The following is a 15,595-nucleotide window of genomic DNA, read 5'->3' as shown; positions in this document are numbered from 1 at the left end:
TACATATATATATATATATATATATATATATATAAAAGTGAAATAAAATTAAGTTGGCTGAAAAACTATAATCATCCCAAATAAAAATACAGCCTCTAATACTCTGTGGTAACATGGAGTAAGCGTCACGCTGCACCACGTAGTGCACCTGCAGTAACCATGGTTACAGCCCCTCAGTGATGTCACAAGACCAGCTGTAGCATCCTGCACCTTTTGTGATGTCATTATGATGTCACAATGCCCAGACCAGCTATAACAGACAGCAGGGGCAGTATCCAGGCATTGTAAAGATGATTGGACTAGCAATAGTACCGTTTGTCTGGGTCTTCTGGACCCTGGCTGGACTCTTTACTGCGTTTCTTCTGACCATACTCTGTGGTCATCATGATTCATGGATTATGCTAATTAGGTAAGAGAACAATACTATTAATATTCGTGAGACTTTATATAACGCTGGATGGTTTACACCATGGGGTCCTGGGCTGGGCATGGGGGGCAGTGGGTCTCTGGAATGACAGAGCAGTCCCCCAATCTGCATATGTGGATCTCTTTTCTTTTGAGGAAGAATGTGTCAATTAGTTACTGACGTGTAACCTGGTCTTCTCCTCTGGGACAGATGTGTTGGCATTATACTGTCCAGTATCTCTGCTGCCGGGTTACACATATAGGCTGACTGTGTTACACAGAATCACTATGTACACAAGCTCCGGCTTATACAAGTAGTATATGTCCAATTCTACAATATTATATCACATTTATCTGTTGTCTTCTCCTCACAGCGACACCGGATCGCACTTCCCGGAGTCCACTGTGTTTACCGTGGTCTTCTCCGGTTGTGCTGTGCTTGGATCGGCTATTGTATACATCAGGTACAGATTTATGTATCTGAGGGACGTGGACAGTGAAAAACACCAGCTGCTGCTGCAGAGAATATTGCTGGGTATGGGATTCATCTCAAACCTCGGGATACTGACACAGGCGATCTATCCGGTAGGTTCCAATGTTTTATATATTACTGATGGCAGGAGTGGAAATGTGCCGCTCATAGTACATAGACCCAGTGGTGACGCTGCCATCCGTGCTGGGTGTGGCCGCTGGGAGGCATCACAATGCCAAACCGCCCTCCCAAGGTTCCCGCTCCCAGCATCCTTAGCGTGCAGAAGAGCAGAGCTGGGGCCTAGGGAGGGTGGACGGACACTGCCAGGCTCTCCTGACCTTTGTGCCCTATCACAGGATGCTCCTCTAATATCTGCTATGGGACCTGACCCTTTCCTGAATAGACTCCTAAATGCTGAGGAAGAGAAGAATAATATGATAACACAGCGGCTGTAATGGTACTAGCTGCAATAAATGACCAGAGCCGCTTATCAGGTAGCATGGAAGCTGCAGGAGGAGGGAACCTCATCTATAAGTATTATCCTGGATTCACAATGCAGCAGGGGGCTCTGCATGCACTCGACCTGCCACCGGCATTCTGCAGCCAGGATCCCTACATACCACACCCACCTTTACAATGCTTCCAAATTATACTGGGTAGTTGTCTCTTTGATCTCTCCAGTGGGATCAGATGTGACATCTATATACTGCGCTGGAATGGCTGATGAGGAAGGGATATCACAGAGACATTTGTTGTGTATCCCTGTTACTATGGCTCCTCCCTTATCATCTCTTATCACCAATAAATGCATTTCTTTAATGCTTATGTTAGATTTCAGCTAAACTATATGCCAATTAATATTCATAAAAGTATTGATTTGTACTCGTGGTGTAATATTACATCAGCCTCAGAAGTCCTAAGAGTTTGGGTATGGCGTCCGATCCTGGCGGTCAGAACACAGAATGCCATTGAGTGGCAGCTGTGATCCGTGGTTGTGGTTTGTGTTGAGACAGATACACAGCTGTCCCAGTCTCTGAGAAAAATTTAATTTGGCACACCAGGCAGGGTTTATGGGTTCTCAGAAACCCCCTCTGTGTGCGCCACTGCTGTATAAATGACTCATCCTGCATCCATGTGCTTCTGTATGGTAACACATCTGCTGAGCTCACAGTAAGGGGCACATTATGAGATAATATTTGTTTATTTTAGAATTAGAGGCGCTTGTTCATTATAATCAGCTGTTATTTTGCAGGATAATTCTGACCTATAAATACAGAAAGTCACATTATATTCTGACATCATGTATAGGACAGGAGCAACACTGGCGTTTGGATTTGGCGCTGCATATAACATCATACAGACTGTAAAGTTATACAGCAAATCATTCAGCAGCCGCCCTGTGTGCCACATAAGAATGATATGCTCTGTGGTGATGGGAACATCCATTTTTATGTGTATCCTCTTCATGTGATCAGCAAAGTAACAAGCTGACATCTGAGAGCTTAATATAAGATTTTATTACCTCTCCCCTCCTGACAGGTGTAATATAGTAACAGTCCTCTCCTCTCCCCTCCTGACAGGTGTAATATAGTAACAGTCCTCTCCTCTCCCCTCCTGAGAGGTGTAATATAGTAACAATCCTCTCCTCTCCCCTCCTGAGAGGTGTAATATCAGACAGTAACAGTCCTCTCCTCTCCCCTCCTGACAGGTGTAATATAGTAACAGTCCTCTCCTCTCCCCTCCTGACAGGTGTAATATAATAACAGTCCTCTCCTCTCCCCTCCTGAGAGGTGTAATATCAGACAGTAACAGTCCTCTCCTCTCCCCTCCTGACAGGTGTAATATAGTAACAGTCCTCTCCTCTCCCCTCCTGACAGGTGTAATATAGTAACAGACTAACAGTCCTCTCCTCTCCCCTCCTGACAGGTGTAATATAGTAACAGTCCTCTCCTCTCCCCTCCTGACAGGTGTAATATAGTAACAGTCCTCTCCTCTCCCCTCCTGACAGATGTAATATAGTAACAGTCCTCTCCCCTCCTGACAGGTGTAATATAGTAACAGTCCTCTCCTCTCCTGTGAGATATAATATCAGGTAGTAACAGTCCTCTCCTCTCCTGTGAGATATAATATCAGGTAGTAACAGTCCTCTCCTCTCCTGTGAGATATAATATCAGGTAATAACAGTCCTCTCCTCTCCTGTGAGATATAATATCAGGTAGTAACAGTCCTCTCCTCTCCTGTGAGATATAATATCAGGTAGTAACAGTCCTCTCCTCTCCTGACAGGTGTAATATAGTAACAGTCCTCTCTTCTCCCCTCCTGACAGGTGTAATATAGTAACAGTCCTCTCCTCTCCCCTCCTGAGAGGTGTAATATCAGGTAGTAACAGTCCTCTCCTCTCCCCTGCTGAGAGGTGTAATATCAGGTAGTAACAGTCCTCTCCTCTCCCCTCCTGAGAGGTGTAATATCAGATAGTAACAGTCCTCTCCTCTCCCCTCCTGATAGATGGATAAAGTAGGTAAGTATAACCTGTGTCTAGTTTAGTAGCAATCAGCACAGACTGATGAGGTAAGTGATGGCATTCTAGTATTTACAGGTATAATGTGATTTTCCTTTACACAAACACCTTTCAGTTGCGGCATTTATGGCCCCAATACAACTGGACCTATGCAATGGAGAGACCTGTATCCAGGTATGTTTATTACATTACGCATACACACTAAAATATATATATATATTTATTAAAAATAGAAAGAAGTTATTGCGCCACTTGTGTTCACCAACGTTTACAGATACTAAATGTGTAATGTAATATACAAGTGAACCTGACACTCCCTAGAAATGTAAAAGGGCGTCTGCTTACCCCCAAACAGGGATGGCGGTTCCCTGGAGCATAAAATTAAATACACAAAGGGGGAGGGGGGGGGGGTTAGCGACCACTGGTGTCTAAGATGATAAAAGCTCACACTATAAGTGAATAAGTAAAAATATAAAATACAGTTTATTCACAAACAATTTTAAAACAACAAATCTTTTTCTAAAAAATGGGATAAAAAGTATACACATAAAATATAATACCAGTTAAAATATATAAATAATGAATTTTTCCTTAACTTGGTATGCAGTCACTGCCAGGTTGCCCAACGCGTTTCGTCATTCAGACTTCATCAAGGGGTGTTGGCAGAGTGGGACCAGGCTTCTATTTATACCTGTACTGATCTAGTGTCAATTATGACATCACTTCCTGTTGTTACCACATGGTGTTGTATGACAGACTAGAACCTACTAGTTTAAGTTAGTGAGTATCATGATTAGATAGTGTATGCATATAACTTGTTCACTATATGCATTAAAAACAGATTTGGAGCATAAAACTCCGGATAAGCATCTCAAATAGATGCGCCGATGTGTCTTCCGCCCCACTTCTGGTTTCTCGGCGCCGCGTCACTTCCGCCCCACTTCCGGAAACGGGACTGCGCATGCGCCCGCGGTTTCCACTGGTTCAGTTGTTTCTAGAGGACTGGAGTGTTTGATCAGGTTACTCCAGCGGCGGCCATCTTTGTGTTGGTTTTTTCCTTAGCATCTTTATGCGGTGGCCATGTTAGTGGAGATCGGCATAGTGGACGTTTATTTCTGTCCTCCGTGGTGCTCAGCATAAGGAAATAAAAAATAAATAAAGAAGGAAGATTAATAGATGTAAAAACGATCTAGTTAGCCTAGTGACAGTTATTACCCATACAGTAGTCTATATTAAGGTGATTAAGCTAGCATAAAGATGAGGAAATACATTCTGTAAAATACTAGGAGTGCTTGGTAAATAAATTGGTATTAGAAAAGTGCAGATTCAGTAAATGTAAAGTGCTTTGTGCAAGTTTATAATAATAAGGTGGATATTGGGATTAGTGTAGATAGTGACAAGTTATTATGTGCTTTTTTAGTCAGGGTAGTAATAATGACATGCTCATGTAGGCTTTTTTGAAAAACAGTTTGGTTACAGTACCTGATCTTCCCAGGTGGTCTCCCTGTTCTGGTACTGATCAGGCCCGACACTGCTTCGCTTCCAAGATCGGGCGAGGTTGGGCATATCCAGTGTGGTTTGACTGTAAAAATCACTTACCATACATGTGTCAATATTATTTATAATATGACTAAATACATATTGTGACCGGCCTTAGGCGGATGGTGATATCAGTTGGTATGGTGAGGAAGGGGTGGGATGGGGGAGGGGGGGGGGTTGTGTGTGTGTGTGTGTGTGTGTGGGGGGGGGGTTGGTCGGGGGTGGTAGTGGGGTAAGTGAAAAGGGAGTGGTGGGGGTGGTGGTGGTGGGGGGGTTTGGGAGTGAGCAGTGGCAGGGGGTGGAGGGAGGGAAAGCAGTGGGTTGGGATCCGACCGTAGGATCATGAAGACAGGAACGAAATCACAGGAACGGAGCAATTTCATAATAGTCATTGAATCCCTTCGGGTGGAGTGTCTGCAGTTGGAATATCCAGTACATTTTTCTGCGTGAAAGTTTATTGGCCAGGTCACCACCCCTTTCTCCCAGCTTCACAAGTTCGATTGCTTTAAAAGTCAATGCTTCTGGGTTGGAGTTGTGCACTGTGTTAAAATGTCTGGATACTGCATGGGTTTCAATTTTGTTCTTTATATTACGGACGTGTTCCTGGATTCTTATTTTGAGGGGTCTCTTTGTTTTTCCCACATATTGCTTTCCGCACCCACATTCCAATAAATAAATCACCGATTGGGTATTGCAGTTTATAAAATCTTTGATTTTGTAAACTTCCCTTTTTTCTGTGTCTGTGAAGGTCTTCCTCACTGGGTGTAGATACCTACAGATGTTACATCGGCCACACTTGAAGGATCCAGTGCATCTTGGCATTCGTGTGTCTTCTTTGGAGTCCTTACGTAACATGCTGGGGGCTAGTGCATCTTTAAGATTTTGTGATTTCCTGAAGACGATCTCGGGGCGAGGAGGCAGGATTTCTTTAAGGACTGGGTCCATTAATAAGATTCCCCAATGGTTATTGAGTGAGTCTCTGATGGTTTTTTCATGACGGTTATATGTTGTGATGAATGAAACAGAGTCTTTTTTGGTTTCTTTGGTCTTGTATTCTAGCAGTGTTGATCTTTCTAATGCTTTTGCTTTGGTGGCTGCTTCTTCCAATATGTTGGTTGGATAGTCTTTATCCTTGAATCTGTTTTTGTACTTCTCAATTTGGGCTTCAGATTCTTCCTGATTGCTGCAGTTTCTCTTTATTCTGTTAAATTGGGAGAAGGGGATGTTATTTTTCCATTTCTTTAGATGATTACTTTTATAGTGCAGGTAGCTGTTTGTATCAACTTGTTTGATGAAGTTCTTAGTCTCGACTCTTCCATCCTTCCCCATTAAAACCAGATCGAGAAATTCAATGGACTCGTGGTTTATCTTAGATGTAAAAACGAGATTCATATCATTGTTGCTCAGAAATTCAAGGAATTCATAAAAACTTTCTTCTGTACCATCCCAGATGATTAAAATGTCATCTATGTAGCGACGGTAAAAGATTATATGTTTCTTAAAATCATGGTTACCATAAATAAAATTCTTCTCTCAACTGCCCATAAAAAGATTTGCGAAGCTTGGTGCAAAAATCGTACCCATAGCGGTCCCACATCGTTGTAGATAAAAGTCATCTAAAAATGTAAAATAATTGTGCTGAAGAATAAAAAACATGACATCACAGATAAAATCTTTATGGATGGCTGTTAGTGTGGTATCATTCTCCATGAATTCTCTGCATGCTGTTACACCTTTTTTGTGGTTTATACAAGTGTATAGCGATTGAACGTCTATTGTTGCCCACTTAAAGGTGTCTTTCCATTCAAAATCTTTGAGGGAATTCAATACGGCAGTGGTGTCCTTTAAATATGATGGTAACTCTTTGACGTAGGTTTTTAAGAAGACGTCTACATATTCTGATAAATTTGACGTGAGTGAATCAATACCCGCCACAATGGGTCTTCCGGGCGGGTTTACCAGATCTTTATGGATTTTAGGCAAGAAATAGAAAATAGGGGTAATGGGGTCTGATTTCATCAGAAATTGGAATTCTCCCTTTGTAAGAATGTCTGTACGTAGACCACGTACTAAAAGTGTTCTCAGTTCTTCAATAAAGACATCTTTGGGGTCACCGGACAATTTCATGTAAGAAGCGTCATCTCCCAGTAGTCTCTGAGCTTCATTAATGTATTTTTCACGGTCCATGATAACCAGACCCCCCCCTTTGTCAGCTTGTTTTATAATAATTCCTTGATTTTTCTGTAGCTTTTTTAATGCCTCTTTCTCTCGATTCGTGATATTCCTCTCCTTGATTTTTCTAAGTCGGTTTCACATAGGTCCTTTTTTACCATTTCATAAAAGATATAAATATTACTCCCTTTCGACTCCAACGGATAAAACTTGGAAGTTGGTTTTAAGCCTGATTTTGATTGGTTTTCATAGTTACTAATAATAGCATCATCTTTCCTTAAAAAGTGTCTTTTCAGTGTTAATTTTCTAATGAATTTATTTAGATCAATGAAGGTCTCAAATTTATTAAGACCCCCTGTGGGTGCGAATGTGAGGCCTTTGTTGAGTAAGGATGCTTCTGGTTTTGATAAAGTATGTTTTGAGAGGTTGAAGATTCCTTTTTCCTTTATATCCGTCATTACAGTGCTCTTTTCTTGTTCTCTCTCCCTCCTACTGCCCCGTTTTCCTCTTCCTCTGTATACCTTCTTTTCAGCGGTGATGCAAGGCGGATATCTTCCTTCAGGGAATTTCTTGTGGCTTCTTTCGGTCTTGTTCCTGTTCTTTGGGCTAAAAAAGTCTGGTCACTATTAGAGTTGAATCTTTGTAGTGCTGTGAATCTGTTCTGCGTCCTTATGGTTGGAGATGGTGTATTTCCTTGATGGTTTTCTTTTCACTGGTACGGTTTTCCAATATTGTCTGTCTGTTCGGTTCATTTGCTGATTCATGGTTCCAAACCTGCTCCAATTCTTTATTTTTCCTTGTTCGTAGTCTGTTTTGTCCCTTAGAAATTTTTTCTCTTTATTCTTGGTGACTTCTTCTTCAATATGTTCCATTTTCTTATGAAGAACTTTTTCATTAATTTTAAAGTCCTCTTTATCTTTAAAAGGTTCCAGTTCTGTTTCTTTGCACTTAGTATTCTTCTCTAGTTCCAAGAGGGAGTTCTTCTTTTCCTCAATCAAAAGTTTCATGAGGTCAATGGAACAGTTGTGTAGTGTTTTATCCCATTTTTCTAAAAAGGCTGTATCAAGATTGCCGAATGTAGGTTGTTTTAGGAGTCTAAGCCCCCTAGGAATTCTATTAACCGATATGTAGTGCTCCAGACCCTTAATATCCCACCATGTTTTCACTTCTTTGGTGAGGAGTCTTTCTATACCCCAAAATAATTCATCTAAATCACATGGTGGTGAGGGTTCATTGGATTGCTGTTTCTCATTAAATATTTTTTGGCACCAATTTTGTCTTTTGGTTGCCCTATCTGAATTCCTCCACATTTTTCTAGAAACGTTGTGATGCACCAGGCAGCAATAAAAATAATTGCCAAAGAATTAAAAATAGAAAGAAGTTATTGCGCCACTTGTGTTCACCAACGTTTACAGATACTAAATGTGTAATGTAATATACAAGTGAACCTGACACTCCCTAGAAATTTAAAAGGGCGTCTGCTTACCCCCAAACAGGGATGGTGGTTCCCTGGAGCAAAAAATTAAATACACAAAGGGGGGGGGGGGTTAGCGACCACTGGTGTCTAAAATGATAAAAGCTCACACTATAAGTGAATAAGTAAAAATATTAAATACAGTTTATTCACAAACAATTTTAAAACAACAAATCTTTTTCTAAAAAATGGGATAAAAAGTATACACATAAAATATAATACCAGTTAAAATATATAAATAATGAATTTTTCCTTAACTTGGTATGCAGTCACTGCCAGGTTGCCCAACGCGTTTCGTCATTCAGACTTCATCAAGGGGTGTTGGCAGAGTGGGACCAGGCTTCTATTTATACCTGTACTGATCTAGTGTCAATTATGACATCACTTCCTGTTGTTACCACATGGTGTTGTATGACAGACTAGAACCTACTAGTTTAAGTTAGTGAGTATCATGATTAGATAGTGTATGCATATAACTTGTTCACTATATGCATTAAAAACAGATTTGGAGCATAAAAGTCCGGATAAGCATCTCAAATAGATGCGCCGATGTGTCTTCCGCCCCACTTCCGGTTTTTCGGCGCCGCGTCACTTCCGCCCCACTTCCGGAAACGGGACTGCGCATGCGCCCGCGGTTTCCACTGGTTCAGTTGTTTCTAGAGGACTGGAGTGTTTGATCAGGTTACTCCAGCGGTGGCCATCTTTGTGTTGGTTTTTTCCTTAGCATCTTTATGCGGCGGCCATGTTAGTGGAGATCGGCATAGTGGACGTTTATTTCTGTCCTCCGTGGTGCTCAGCATAAGGAAATAAAAAATAAATAAAGAAGGAAGATTAATAGATGTAAAAACGATCTAGTTAGCCTAGTGACAGTTATTACCCATACAGTAGTCTATATTAAGGTGATTAAGCTAGCATAAAGATGAGGAAATACATTCTGTAAAATACTAGGTGTGCTTGGTAAATAAATTAGTATTAGAAAAGTGCAGATTCAGTAAATGTAAAGTGCTTTGTGCAAGTTTATAATAATAAGGTGGATATTGGGATTAGTGTAGATAGTGACAAGTTATTATGTGCTTTTTTAGTCAGGGTAGTAATAATGACATGCTCATGTAGGCTTTTTTGAAAAACAGTTTGGTTACAGTACCTGATCTTCCCAGGTGGTCTCCCTGTTCTGGAACTGATCAGGCCCGACACTGCTTCGCTTCCAAGATCGGGCGAGGTTGGGCATATCCAGTGTGGTTTGACTGTAAAAATCACTTACCATACATGTGTCAATATTATTTATAATATGACTAAATACATATTGTGACCGGCCTTAGGCGGATGGTGATATCAGTTGGTATGGTGAGGAAGGGGTGGGATGGGGGAGGGGGGGGGGGGTTGTGTGTGTGTGTGGGGGTTTTGGTCGGGGGTGGTAGTGGGGTAAGTGAAAAGGGAGTGGTGGGGGTGGTGGTGGTGGGGGGGTTTGGGAGTGAGCAGTGGCAGGGGGTGGAGGGAGGGAAAGCAGTGGGTTGGGATCCGACCGTAGGATCATGAAGACAGGAACGAAATCACAGGAACGGAGCAATTTCATAATAGTCATTGAATCCCTTCGGGTGGAGTGTCTGCAGTTGGAATATCCAGTACATTTCTCTGCGTGAAAGTTTATTGGCCAGGTCACCACCCCTTTCTCCCAGCTTCACAAGTTCGATTGCTTTAAAAGTCAATGCTTCTGGGTTGGAGTTGTGCACTGTGTTAAAATGTCTGGATACTGCATGGGTTTCAATTTTGTTCTTTATATTACGGACGTGTTCCTGGATTCTTATTTTGAGGGGTCTCTTTGTTTTTCCCACATATTGCTTTCCGCACCCACATTCCAATAAATAAATCACTGATTGGGTATTGCAGTTTATAAAATCTTTGATTTTGTAAACTTCCCTTTTTTTTTGTGTCTGTGAAGGTCTTCCTCACTGGGTGTAGATACCTACAGATGTTACATCGGCCACACTTGAAGGATCCAGTGCATCTTGGCATTCGTGTGTCTTCTTTGGAGTCCTTACGTAACATGCTGGGGGCTAGTGCATCTTTAAGATTTTGTGATTTCCTGATGACGATCTCGGGGCGAGGAGGCAGGATTTCTTTAAGGACTGGGTCCATTAATAAGATTCCCCAATGGTTATTGAGTGAGTCTCTGATGGTTTTTTCATGACGGTTATATGTTGTGATGAATGAAACAGAGTCTTTTTTGGTTTCTTTGGTCTTGTATTCTAGCAGTGTTGCTCTTTCTAATGCTTTTGCTTTGGTGGCTGCTTCTTCCAAGATGTTGGTTGGATAGTTTTTATCCTTGAATCTGTTTTTGTACTTCTCAATTTGGGCTTCACATTCTTCCTGATTGCTGCAGTTTCTCTTTATTCTGTTAAATTGGGAGAAGGGGATGTTATTTTTCCATTTCTTTAGATGATTACTTTTATAGTGCAGGTAGCTGTTTGTATCAACTTGTTTGATGAAGTTCTTAGTCTCGACTCTTCCATCCTTCCCCATTAAAACCAGATCGAGAAATTCAATGGACTCTTGGTTTATCTTAGATGTAAAAACGAGATTCATATCATTGTTGCTCAGAAATTCAAGGAATTCATAAAAACTTTCTTCTGTACCATCCCAGATGATTAAAATGTCATCTATGTAGCGACGGTAAAAGATTAGATGTTTCTTAAAATCATGGTTACCATAAATAAAATTCTTCTCCCAACTGCCCATAAAAAGATTTGCGAAGCTTGGTGCAAAAATCGTACCCATAGCGGTCCCACATCGTTGTAGATAAAAGTCATCTAAAAATGTAAAATAATTGTGCTGAAGAATGAAAAACATGACATCACAGATAAAATCTTTATGGATGGCTGTTAGTGTGGTATCATTCTCCATGAATTCTCTGCATGCTGTTACACCTTTTTTGTGGTTTATACAAGTGTATAGCGATTGAACGTCTATTGTTGCCCACTTAAAGGTGTCTTTCCATTCAAAATCTTTGAGGGAATTCAATACGGCAGTGGTGTCCTTTAAATATGATGGTAACTCTTTGACGTAGGTTTTTAAGAAGACGTCTACATATTCTGATAAATTTGACGTGAGTGAATCAATACCCGCCACAATGGATCTTCCGGGCGGGTTTACCAGATCTTTATGGATTTTAGGCAAGAAATAGAAAATAGGGGTAATGGGGTCTGATTTCATCAGAAATTGGAATTCTCCCTTTGTAAGAATGTCTGTACGTAGACCACGTACTAAAAGTGTTCTCAGTTCTTCAATAAAGACATCTTTGGGGTCACCGGACAATTTCATGTAAGAAGCGTCATCTCCCAGTAGTCTCTGAGCTTCATTAATGTATTTTTCACGGTCCATGATAACCAGACCCCCCCTTTGTCAGCTTGTTTTATAATAATTCCTTGATTTTTCTGTAGCTTTTTTAATGCCTCTTTCTCTCGATTCGTGATATTCCTCTCCTTGATTTTTCTAAGTCGGTTTCACATAGGTCCTTTTTTACCATTTCATAAAAGATATTAATATTACTCCCTTTCAACTCCAACGGATAAAACTTGGAAGTTGGTTTTAAGCCTGATTTTGATTGGTTTTCATAGTTACTAATAATAGCATCATCTTTCCTTAAAAAGTGTCTTTTCAGTGTTAATTTTCTAATGAATTTATTTAGATCAATGAAGGTCTCAAATTTATTAAGACCCCCTGTGGGTGCGAATGTGAGGCCTTTGTTGAGTAAGGATGTTTCTGGTTTTGATAAAGTATGTTTTGAGAGGTTGAAGATTCCTTTTTCCTTTATATCCGTCATTACAGTGCTCTTTTCTTGTTCTCTCTCCCTCCTACTGCCCCGTTTTCCTCTTCCTCTGTATACCTTCTTTTCAGCGGTGATGCAAGGCGGATATCTTCCTTCAGGGAATTTCTTGTGGCTTCTTTCGGTCTTGTTCCTGTTCTTTGGGCTAAAAAAGTCTGGTCACTATTAGAGTTGAATCTTTGTAGTGCTGTGAATCTGTTCTGCGTCCTTATGGTTGGAGATGGTGTATTTCCTTCGAAGTTCCGTGAGGGTGAATCTTTGTAGTGCTGTGAATCTGTTCTGCGTCCTTATGGTTGGAGATGGTGTATTTCCTTCGAAGTTCCGTGAGGGTTTTCTTTTCACTGGTACGGTTTTCCAATATTGTCTGTCTGTTCGGTTCATTTGCTGATTCATGGTTCCAAACCTGCTCCAATTCTTTATTTTTCCTTGTTCGTAGTCTGTTTTGTCCCTTAGAAATTTTTTCTCTTTATTCTTGGTGACTTCTTCTTCAATACGTTCCATTTTCTTATGAAGAACTTTTTCATTAATTTTAAAGTCCTCTTTATCTTTAAAAGGTTCCAGTTCTGTTTCTTTGCACTTAATATTCTTCTCTAGTTCCAAGAGGGAGTTCTTCTTTTCCTCAATCAAAAGTTTCATGAGGTCAATGGAACAGTTGTGTAGTGTTTTATCCCATTTTTCTAAAAAGGCTGTATCAAGATTGCCGAATGTAGGTTGTTTTAGGAGTCTAAGCCCCCTAGGAATTCTATTAACCGATATGTAGTGCTCCAGACCCTTAATATCCCACCATGTTTTCACTTCTTTGGTGAGGAGTCTTTCTATACCCCAAAATAATTCATCTAAATCACATGGTGGTGAGGGTTCATTGGATTGCTGTTTCTCATTAAATATTTTTTGGCACCAATTTTGTCTTTTGGTTGCCCTATCTGAATTCCTCCACATTTTTCTAGAAACGTTGTGATGCACCAGGCAGCAATAAAAATAATTGCCAAAGAATTAAAAATAGAAAGAAGTTATTGCGCCACTTGTGTCCACCAACGTTTACAGATACTAAATGTGTAATGTAATATACAAGTGAACCTGACACTCCCTAGAAATTTAAAAGGGCGTCTGCTTACCCCCAAACAGGGATGGCGGTTCCCTGGAGCATAAAATTAAATACACAAAGGTGGGGGGGGGGGTTAGCGACCACTGGTGTCTAAAATGATAAAAGCTCACACTATAAGTGAATAAGTAAAAATATTAAATACAGTTTATTCACAAACAATTTTAAAACAACAAATCTTTTTCTAAAAAATGGGACAAAAGTATACACATAAAATATAATACCAGTTAAAATATATAAATAATGAATTTTTCCTTAACTTGGTATGCAGTCACTGCCAGGTTGCCCAACGCGTTTCGTCATTCAGACTTCATCAAGGGGTGTTGGCAGAGTGGGACCAGGCTTCTATTTATACCTGTACTGATCTAGTGTCAATTATGACATCACTTCCTGTTGTTACCACATGGTGTTGTATGACAGACTAGAACCTACTAGTTTAAGTTAGTGAGTATCATGATTAGATAGTGTATGCATATAACTTGTTCACTATATGCATTAAAAACAGATTTGGAGCATAAAAGTCCGGATAAGCATCTCAAATAGATGCGCCGATGTGTCTTCCGCCCCACTTCCGGTTTTTCGGCGCCGCGTCACTTCCGCCCCACTTCCGGAAACGGGACTGCGCATGCGCCCGCGGTTTCCACTGGTTCAGTTGTTTCTAGAGGACTGGAGTGTTTGATCAGGTTACTCCAGCGGCGGCCATCTTTGTGTTGGTTTTTTCCTTAGCATCTTTATGCGGCGGCCATGTTAGTGGAGATCGGCATAGTGGACGTTTATTTCTGTCCTTCGTGGTGCTCAGCATAAGGAAATAAAAAATAAATAAAGAAGGAAGATTAATAGATGTAAAAACGATCTAGTTAGCCTAGTGACAGTTATTACCCATACAGTAGTCTATATTAAGGTGATTAAGCTAGCATAAAGATGAGGAAATACATTCTGTAAAATACTAGGTGTGCTTGGTAAATAAATTGGTATTAGAAAAGTGCAGATTCAGTAAATGTAAAGTGCTTTGTGCAAGTTTATAATAATAAGGTGGATATTGGGATTAGTGAAGATAGTGACAAGTTATTATGTGCTTTTTTAGTCAGGGTAGTAATAATGACATGCTCATGTAGGCTTTTTTGAAAAACAGTTTGGTTACAGTACCTGATCTTCCCAGGTGGTCTCCCTGTTCTGGTACTGATCAGGCCCGACACTGCTTCGCTTCCAAGATCGGGCGAGGTTGGGCATATCCAGTGTGGTTTGACTGTAAAAATCACTTACCATACATGTGTCAATATTATTTATAATATGACTAAATACATATTGTGACCGGCCTTAGGCGGATGGTGATATCAGTTGGTATGGTGAGGAAGGGGTGGGATGGGGGAGGGGGGGGTTGTGTGTGTGGGGGGGTTGGTCAGGGGTGGTAGTGGGGTAAGTGAAAAGGGAGTGGTGGGGGTGGTGGTGGTGGGGGGGTTTGGGAGTGAGCAGTGGCAGGGGGTGGAGGGAGGGAAAGCAGTGGGTTGGGATCCGACCGTAGGATCATGAAGACAGGAACGAAATCACAGGAACGGAGCAATTTCATAATAGTCATTGAATCTCTTCGGGTGGAGTGTCTGCAGTTGGAATATCCAGTACATTTCTCTGCGTGAAAGTTTATTGGCCAGGTCACCACCCCTTTCTCCCAGCTTCACAAGTTCGATTGCTTTAAAAGTCAATGCTTCTGGGTTGGAGTTGTGCACTGTGTTAAAATGTCTGGATACTGCATGGGTTTCAATTTTGTTCTTTATATTACGGACGTGTTCCTGGAATCTTATTTTGAGGGGTCTCTTTGTTTTTCCCACATATTGCTTTCCGCACCCACATTCCAATAAATAAATCACCGATTGGGTATTGCAGTTTATAAAATCTTTGATTTTGTAAACCTCCCTTTTTTCTGTGTCTGTGAAGGTCTTCCTCACTGGGTGTAGATACCTACAGTTGTTACATCAGCCACACTTGAAGGATCCAGTGCATCTTGGCATTCGTGTGTCTTCTTTGGAGTCCTTACGTAACATGCTGGGGGCATCCAAAGAAGGATTACGTAAGGACTCCAAAGAAGACACACG

At 40.9% G+C, this 15,595-nt stretch overlaps 1 protein-coding gene and 3 pseudogenes across 1 annotated transcript in view; all 4 read right to left on the bottom strand.

The window, feature by feature from the left end:
• Nucleotides 1-15,595, bottom strand: part of LOC134891357 (T cell receptor alpha chain MC.7.G5-like) — a 545,029-nt gene that overhangs the window by 101,389 nt on the left and 428,045 nt on the right. The window lies entirely within an intron of this gene.
• Nucleotides 4,866-4,985, bottom strand: LOC134946111 (5S ribosomal RNA; annotated as a pseudogene).
• On the bottom strand, nucleotides 9,713-9,832 carry LOC134950900 (5S ribosomal RNA; annotated as a pseudogene).
• On the bottom strand, nucleotides 14,640-14,759 carry LOC134946100 (5S ribosomal RNA; annotated as a pseudogene).

This window comes from Pseudophryne corroboree, chromosome 1 (assembly GCF_028390025.1).
Source record: "Pseudophryne corroboree isolate aPseCor3 chromosome 1, aPseCor3.hap2, whole genome shotgun sequence".
In the NCBI taxonomy this organism is placed as follows: domain Eukaryota; kingdom Metazoa; phylum Chordata; class Amphibia; order Anura; family Myobatrachidae; genus Pseudophryne; species Pseudophryne corroboree.
Note: the sequence above shows the minus strand (reverse complement) of the source record. Positions and strands in the feature narration are given on the sequence as shown.